The following is a 9598-nucleotide window of genomic DNA, read 5'->3' on the forward strand; positions in this document are numbered from 1 at the left end:
AATCGTCCTTTATATTGACAATGTCATTGAATTGCCAATGCTGTTTTTGATTAGATACATGAAATATCAGTCGCAACTAATTTCCGAGACTCAGTATGCTATTCCCAATGCTGTCAACTATTTGTTGTTGATTGTGGAAGTTTGTTTGTGTGAAATCTAAATGTGATTCCAGAATATGTTTTAACCATCATTGTCTCAACCCTCCGTTTTAATTGTTAATTAGAGCGAATTAAAGTGAGTGCTTTAAGAAACCTCTATCGGTGTGGCGTTTTTGCAGTTCAGTATTATTTCGCCATTGTGATTCTGGCATTGATTATGTACATGGAACGAATGCATAGTGCACGAACAAATCTTCGGAAACTTTAACCACGTTTACGTTCGGAAGTGTCAACTTGCATGAAAATGTAATGGAGAAAAATGGTTCGCAGTATGCACGTGCAGTTCTGAGGGGTAGTGAGCAGGGACATTTCCTGTATAAAGCCGTTTTGCGTTAGAAGGTCATTGACATTTGTTGTTGAATGAAAGAATAGCGTTATGCCGCAACTCACTGCTGTAAATCGAAACATTTCCATTGGATGTCTGGAAGCTGTAGAGTCTCAATCAGTCGTTTCGCGTCACCTCATTGTTCACCAGAATACCATCTATCGTTTATGGGACCGATATCAGTAAACCAATTCTACATGATCGGCCTCGAAGTGGTAGACCTCGGATTACTACTACAGCACAGGATATGTACATCCGGGTACTTCATTTGCGGAATCGAACTGGTTTGAGGAGAGTGTCTGCGCTGACCATTTGTAATCGTAAATCGAAGCCAGAAGACCCTATTTTGGCCCTTTGCTGAGACGAATAACGGTCGATTATTGTTTAAAGTTATTGTTTTCAGGAATAGCGGGCCCCTTAGACAGTATTAAAAGTGGTTTCTTAATGGGCAAAGGCTGGAAGTTGTCTCATACTACAGGGACTTGGGTATTGTGTTCTCTCCTAGGCTAGTTTGGACTAAAGCTCATACTACTCTTGCTTCTCAAGCCAATAAAGCTCTTATGGCTATCGTTAGATGTAAAAAGAGTAGGTTATCTGTCATGTGCCGATCTTTTAAATTATGTGATGCTACGGTTAAACCTATTCTTTGTTACGGTTCAGAAATTTGGGGTGTTACCCATTGTAAAATCATTGAACAAATCCAGATAAAGACATGTAAATATTTCTTAAAAGTTGGTAAATTTACATGCAACAATATGGTTCCTGGTGAATGTGGCAGATTCCCTCTTCAACTTTACATATATGTCAAGGGCAGTTAAATATTGGTGTAGACTTTTAACTCTTCCAAATTGTAGATTACCTCATCAGTTTTATTTAATGCTTAAGTCTTTGGGTGAATCTGGACGGACGACATGGGCATCTCATATCAAGAATATTTTATTTAGATTTGGGTTTGACTTTGTTTGGATTTCACAGGATATTGGAGATATTGATGGTTTCATTTCTGTTTTTTAAGCAAAGATTGTGTGATAATCTTTCACAAGATTGGTACTCATCCCCACATAGTACAACCAAGTGTTCTAATTATATACTTTTCAAGTCCCTCCTGTGTGTTGAAACTTTATCTCAGTTTAGGTATTGCCCCATATTTAAGAAATTGTTTAACAAAATTTAGATGCGGTAAATTTAAACTTAGTTCTGAGACCGGTAGATATAACAATGTCCCTTATTATTCAAGATTCTGTCCTTTTGCTACAAAAATAATCTTAATTTAATTGAAGATGAAATACATGTTTTACTTTTATTGTAAAGCCTACTTAGATATAAGGAATAAGTTTCTGGGTAAATATTTGAAACATCCTATTTCACAACACAGTTTTATAAACATAATGACTTCAACAAACATAAATGTTATAAATAATTTGTGCCTATTTCTGTATAATGTTGTAAAAAAAGAGATTCTGATGTTTTTATGAAAACCAGGGATAATCTACAACGTTATATAGTAAATCGCATGTAACTTCTTATCATATTTATGAATGTATTTTGGGCCAGTGGCCTATTACTGAATAAAATGTCTGTCTATAACGGTCGATTCTGGAACAATACTAGTTAACACATACAGAGGTTATACCTAAAGGTGACACTAAACCATGTAAATATATTGGTCTTAATAGCCAAACACATCTTCTGAAATGATGAAATGCCTGTTGGAAACAGGGAGACAAATATACTGAAACCATGACTCTGTTAATTATTCATACCATCATTCAAACTCTGAACACAACCGTCTGATTACATTTCTATAGCATTACTTTCACATCCAAACCATGTTCTTATTTAACTCCTGTACACGAAACACGTATTTAGCATAGGATACAATATGGCAAAATGTTTTTGAATGACTAACCCGGAATGCATTACCTACTCAGATTTGTATCTTACTTTGATCACATAGTTGAAGTCCGGCATCAGCGTTCGTCCATCCGGGGTTGCAACGTCCACCCGGACACGCTCCAGTTGAACTGTCACATCCCAACGTCTCACACCCAGGTGAACAGTCCTGTGCACAGTCAACACCATACATGCCGCTGCCACACCCTGTCATTGCAAACAAAAGAGAGAGAGAGGAAGAGGTAGTAATTTGCAATCGTCCTTTACATTGACAATGTCATTGAATTGCCAATGCTGTTTTGATTACATACATGAAATATCAGTCGCAACTAATTTCCGAGGACTCAGTATGCTATTCCCAATGCTGTCAACTATTTGTTGTTGATTGTGGGAAGTTTGTTTGTGTGAAATCTAAATGTGATTCCAGAATATGTTTTAACCGTTATTGTCTCAACCCTCCCTTTAATTGTTAATTAGAGCGAATTTAAGTGAGCGCTTTAAGAAACCTCTATCGGTGTGACGTTTTTAGCGGTTCAGTATTATTTCGCCATTGTGATTCTGGCTTGTGTACATGGAACGAATGCACAGCGCACGAACAAATCTTCGGAAACTTTAACCACGTTTACGTTCCGAAGTGTCAACTTGCATGAAAATGTAATGGAGAAAAAGTGGTTCGCACTATGCACGTGCAGTTCTGAGGGGTAGTGAGCAGGGACATTTCCTGTATAAAGCCGTTTTGCGTTAGAAGGTCATTTGCATTTATTGTTGAATGAAAGAATAGCGTTATGCCGCAACTCACTGCTGTAAATCGAACCTTTTCCATTGGATGTCTGGAAGCTGTAGAGTCTCAATCAGCCGTTTCGCGTCACCTCATTGTTCACCTGAGTACCATCTGTCGTTTATGGGACCGATATCAGTAAACCAATTCTACACATGATCGGCCTCGAAGTGGTAAACCTCGGATTACTACTACAGCACAGGATATGTACATCCGGGTACTTCATTTGCGGAATCGAACTGGTTTGAGGAGAGTGTCTGCGCTGACCATTTGTAATCGTAAATCGAAGCCAGAAGACCCTATTTTGGCCCTTTGCTGAGACGAATAACGGTCGATTATTGTTTAAAGTTATTGTTTTCAGGAATAGCGGGCCCCTTAGACAGTATTAAAAGTGGTTTCTTAATGGGCAAAGGCTGGAAGTTGTCTCATACTACAGGTACTTGGGTATTGTGTTCACTCCTAGGCTAGTTTGGACTAAAGCTCATACTACTCTTGCTTCTCAAGCCAATAAAGCCCTTATGGCTATCGTTAGATATAAAAATACAGTAGGTTATCTGTCATGTGCCGATCTTTTTAAAGTATTTGATGCTATGGTTAAACCTATTCTTTGTTACGGTTCAGAAATTTGGGGTGTTACCCATTGTAAAATCATTGAACAAATCCAGATAAAGACATGTAAATATTTCTTAAAAGTTGGTAAAATTACATGCAACAATATGGTTCTTGGTGAATGTGGCAGATTCCTCTTCAACTTACATATATGTCAAGAGCAGTTAAATATTGGTGTAGACTTTTAACTCTTCCAAGTTGTAGATTACCTCATCAGTTTTATTTAATGCTTAAGTCTTTGGGTGAATCTGGACGGACGACATGGGCATCTCATATCAAGAATATTTTATTTAGATCTGGGTTTGGCTTTGTTTGGATTTCACAGGATATTGGAGATATTGATGGTTTCATTTCTGTTTTAAGCAAAGATTGTGTTAATCTTCACAAGATTGGTACTCATCCCTACATAGTACAACCAAGTGTTCTAATTATATACTTTTCAAGTCCCTCCTGAGTGTTGAAACTTATCTCAGTTTAGGTATTGCCCCATATTTAAGAAATTGTTTAACAAAATTTAGATGCGGTAAATTTAAACTTAGTTCTGAGACCGGTAGATATAACAATGTCCCTTATTATTCAAGATTCTGTCCTTTTGCTACAAAAATAATCTTAATTTAATTGAAGATGAAATACATGTTTTACTTTATTGTAAAGCCTACTTAGATATAAGGAATAAGTTTCTGGGTAAATATTTGAAACATCCTATTTCACAACACAGTTTTATAAACATAATGACTTCAACAAACATAAATGTTATAAATAATTTGTGCCTATTTTTATATAATGTTGTAAAAAAGAGATTCTGATGTTTTTATGAAAACCAGGGATAATCTACAACGTTATATAGTAAATCGCATGTAACTTCTTATCATTTTTATGAATGTATTTTGGGCCAGTGGCCTATTACTGAATAAAATGTCTGTCTATAACGGTCGATTCTGGAATCTACCAAACTAGCGACGTGTATGGTTTAGTGACGAATCACGCCTTCTGCTTCAGTGCCGTGACGGATGGGTATGTGTCTATCATCGTCGAAACGAACATTTTGCGCAGACTTGTGTCGCCCAGGTTGACCGATATGGTGGTGGGGTGTCAGGAAAAGTAGAAAATTATATTTGACAATACAATGTTAAAATGGGCTAAAGATCGCCAACAACTGAAGGTAGATCACCATACTTGGGACAATGGGGCTTACAGTACCTTTGCTGCCTGCATGGACCCTAGCTGGATTTATTAATAATCCCTTCAGCCGCTGGCGATTGTAGGAAAGTTTAGCCGAATTTTAAAGGATAACAAATATACTTGTTTAAAAAATCGGGTAAGCAAACATTTAACTTTGAAAGTTTTGGGATTTACGTACCCTCTCAGGAGGACAATAATTTTTGTGTCAGTAAATAGGATGTTCACTGACATCTTAACAACCGCGCCTATTTGAAATACATTATGCCACCAATAGTCCAAGAATATGATTAATAACTCTCAATCGAACATCTGACTGGAACCTTATTCTGCAGGTAACCCGATTGGCGCTCCCATAGATCATGTAGGTCTGGACCTTTGTTTTATATGGGCAAATACACGGGTTTTACTTTAAAGATGACATAAAACCCGTATATAAATTGATCCAAATAGGCACACACACATCCTCGAAATGATGAAATGCCTATGGTAAACATGGAGACAGATATGCCCCAAACATTGCACTGCTTATGAATCATACCATCATTGAAATTCAGAACACAACCGTCTGGCTACATTTGTATAGTATTACTTTCACATCCAAACAGTAATCTTGTCTAACTGCTGTACACAAGAAAGGCAGGACACGCATTTAGTATAGAATACACGAACACAAAATGTTTATGGCAAAATGTCTTTGGTTAGTTTGTTGTTTAACGCCGTACTCAGCAATATTCCTGCTACATTGGCGGCATCTTAATCGGGCAGTTGGATCACAGAAGATCTCAACAGGTGTTCGCTCAAATGCTGTGCCCTACGTACCGGTACTGTGCAACACATGAAGATCAAAGAGCAGTGATAATTCAATAAAACTACTGCGACACACATCTTCTTTTTCACCACTCTGGATAGGCTATCAGAATCATGTCTCACACCAGACAACTGAAAATAAGACAACCGTTAGTTTTCCCCAAAAATACCGCATAGGTGAAAATTAGTGTTCGATTGTTTTAATTTTGCCATTATGATGCTGGTTTGTGTACATGTAACAAATGCAAAAAACGCATATTTAAACGGAACCTTTAATGTACGTTTCCGTTTGAAAGTGTCACCTTGCATGCATGAAAATGTCATGAGGAAAAATTGGTTCGCTGTATGCACGTGCAGTTCTGAGGAATCGTGAGCAGGGACATTGTCTATATTAGGCCGTTTGTTTTTAGACGGTCATTTCCATTTTTAGCCACAATATCGATATGCCGCGACCTACTGGTGCAAATCGACACAGACATTCCATGTCTTCAGTTGGTTGGTTGGTTGGTTGTTAAACGCCACACTCAGGAATATTCCAGGTATATGACGGCTGTCTGTAAGTAATGGAGTCTGGACCAGACACTCTAGTAATCAACAGTATGAGCATTGATCTAGTCAACTGGGATACGATGACATGTGCCAACCAAGTCAGCGAGTCTGACGACCCGATCCCGTTAGTTGCCTTTTACGACAAGCATGTCTTGAGGCTGGGGAATCTCGATCTGCCGTTGAACGTCACCTCAATGCTCAACAGTGTACCATCAGTCGTTTATGTGGATCGATCAACAAACCAATTCTAAACAAGATCGGCCTCCAAGTGGTAGATCTCTGATTACCACTGCAGCGCAGGATAAGTACATCCGGGTACTTCATTTGCAGAATCGAACTGTCACAGCAACTGCATCTGAGGAGAGGTTGAGGTGAGTTTCGGCGCAAACCATTTGCAATCATTTACGAGAAGCCAGAAGACCGTATTTGGGCCCTGTACTGTGATGAATAACGTTCGATTCTGAAAATGTAGAAAGAATCGTGACGCGTATGGTTCAGCGACGAATCACGCTTTCTGCTTCAGTGACGTGACGGATGAGTATGTGTCTATCAACGTCGAAATGAACATTTTGCCAAGAATTGTGTCGCCCAGGTTGACTGATATGGTGGTGGGGTGTCAGGATGTGGGGAGCCATATCCTACCCGCAGAAATATAACTTTGTGCACCTTCAGGGCAATGTAAGTGCTATTCACTAGAGAGGCACAATCTTCAGGATTCACAGGGTTCCGATCGTTGACCGCCAGAGGGAGTTGTTTCAGCAAGATAATGCCAATATTCAGTATCTTCAGAAGGGGAACATTACAGTCTTTCAGTTACGGCCAAGCTCAGTGAGCAAGCGATTCTGCATTAGTGTAGTGGAACCTGTATATAGGCTGCGCCCCATTCACGCACTAAATTAACGTTTGGCACCATGAATTTTATTTGCTAACAGCTACAATCATTTATTGGTCACAGATATAAAAATTAAATACCCAGAACTCCTGAGTTGTTCCTTGTGCCAAATCGCGAGTCCTTAAGAATGAAATCTTAAGACAGCATAATCAATTTTAAACTGCCTAGTGATACCTCGACCTTTGATTTAACAAAATGCGCTCTGATATTTCGAACAATACTGGCTTTTGACCTAATAAATAGCATCTCAATTCACCTCACATTCATAGTGTAATAAGAATTGTATAAAATTTTATAAAATTCAATAAAAAGTCGAGTCTGCGAATCATAAAATAATTGAATAATATTCACTGACCACTAAGGTCAACCTAAAGATCATACACCTCGATCCGAAGGGAACTCATCTAAAAGTGGAATGGGGCTTATGGGTTCAAAACTCACTGTCCACATCGACTAGGTCACACAAAGGTCACGCACGCAAATGGCTGATTTGAGCCTCAAACACACACACACACACACACACACACACACACACACACACACACACACACACACACACACACACACACACACACACACACACACACACACACACCCCCTGTCTACAACCTCTGACACGCACGTGTGGCACATCTGGCTCCAGTCCACCCAGCTGTACATGTACACTTCCCGGTGTCATGCTCACAAGTCCGCGGCTTACACCCTGTTCTACACTTTACACAGTGTCCCCCGTCCATGTAATAGTCGCCCCCGCATTCTGGAACGAGAACATTGCATACACATGTGCCTTGAATTAACATAATGTTCTTGGACATGAAACACGAAGAGGTTTTGGTTTGGTTTCGTAGACCAGATATGCCTGAACCTGTCATGAATTAATACTGTCATATGATTAGATATATCTATAAATTGCATTTTGCTGAGTCATCAATAAAACTACGGTGGGTGATGTCTGTGAACTAGAACTGGCTCTTATTATCCAGTAACATGACGTGTTAGATAATAGTTGAGAACACTTTTGTGGCAAGAAAACACGAAAACAACAAACAAATGAAGGTTCAAAGGCTGTTCTTACCGTTGCAGTGAGTTCCCGTCCAGCCGGTTTTACATGTACAGTGACCGTGAGTCTTGTCACACCATCTGTTGTTACACCCAGCTCCACACGGGCGACAGACTTGTCCGTAAAAGCCGTTTCTGCATTCTGGATATTAACATGTTAAGTTTAATGTTGACTCCAAACAAACTGATATAGATTCAAAACCACATACTCATCAAATAGTCGGAGTCGAAATTGCAGAGCCGATTATTTGGGTTCTCTCAAAAGGTTTTGACGTTTTTATATAATAATTATTGAGAAAGGAGATGTCATTGATAAAACATTATGAGTTTTGTATGTTATGTTACTTTTCTTTACCGTGGGTAATAAAGTACAACTTTCTAAGGCATCTCTCAAATATGATATCAGTGTCCGAATACCCTCATATCTATGGTTGAACAAGCAGATATTCCCAGGGCAGCCACCAGAACAAATGTTGACACAATAGATCTCCCCACACCAAACTGAGGGCAGGGGACCATGACTGCTGTAGCAGTATGTAAGTATCATTCAAAGTGGATCGAATATTTCATATCAACGGAAGAGTTTCAAACAAAACATTGCTTTTGAGGATAGCATACACTCGTTACGTCCTTCGCCACAATACCCAATGATTTGTGTTTGCTAACAGCTGGTTGTTTTCAACGTCATAATGTTTAAATAATGGCCATACAGTTCAAATCCTTCAAGAACAATAATGAGACCAACACACCGTCTACACCCAGATGCTACATCGGTACAGTCCGCGTTATGTCTATCTTTATGATTGGTACAGAAGCGTTATGTCTATCTTTATGATTGGTACAGTCCGTGTTATGTCTATATTTATGATTGGTACAGTCCGCGTTATGTCTATCTTTATGATTGGTACAGTCCTTTTAATGTACATCTCTATGAAAGACACAATCCTTCTGGTCGTATGAGGAGACAAAAGACGTTTGTCTGTAAATTTCCAAGCTTGAGCAATTAAACCGCAATTAGAGAGTAAGATGATATTATGGTTTAGTCTTTATTCGCCTACATCTCACTTCGCCTACATCCCATTTCGCATACAAAATAATGTAGGCTAATTGGGATTAGAAATTGCACCCCTAGTCTTATAATGAACCTAGGCGAATTGGGATGTAGGCGAAATATAACATGCCGATATCATGACTGTCGATCAAACATATCGTTATTCTAATTGCCTAAATGCAGTTTTAAATCGAACTCGGGTCTTTGATAACGAAACTTCTAACTAGAAGGTACCCCACTGCCCATTTAAAATAATAAACATATGAGATATAGTTCTCATTAATGAAATAATTAT

The 9598-nt window shown here is 38.8% G+C and overlaps 1 long non-coding RNA gene across 1 annotated transcript; it reads right to left on the minus strand.

Annotated features, from left to right (window-relative positions):
* Positions 1–2455: 2455 nt before the first annotated feature.
* Positions 2456–8395, minus strand: LOC124277734. The gene is made up of 3 exons (XR_006898912.1): positions 8269–8395; positions 7816–7950; positions 2456–2583 (listed from the first exon to the last, which is right to left on the minus strand). It is a non-coding gene; the product is annotated as an uncharacterized LOC124277734 (long non-coding RNA).
* Positions 8396–9598: the final 1203 nt, after the last annotated feature.

Source organism: Haliotis rubra, unplaced genomic scaffold (genome assembly GCF_003918875.1).
Source record: "Haliotis rubra isolate DU_JTF1 unplaced genomic scaffold, ASM391887v1 Scf2263, whole genome shotgun sequence".
Taxonomy (NCBI): domain Eukaryota; kingdom Metazoa; phylum Mollusca; class Gastropoda; order Lepetellida; family Haliotidae; genus Haliotis; species Haliotis rubra.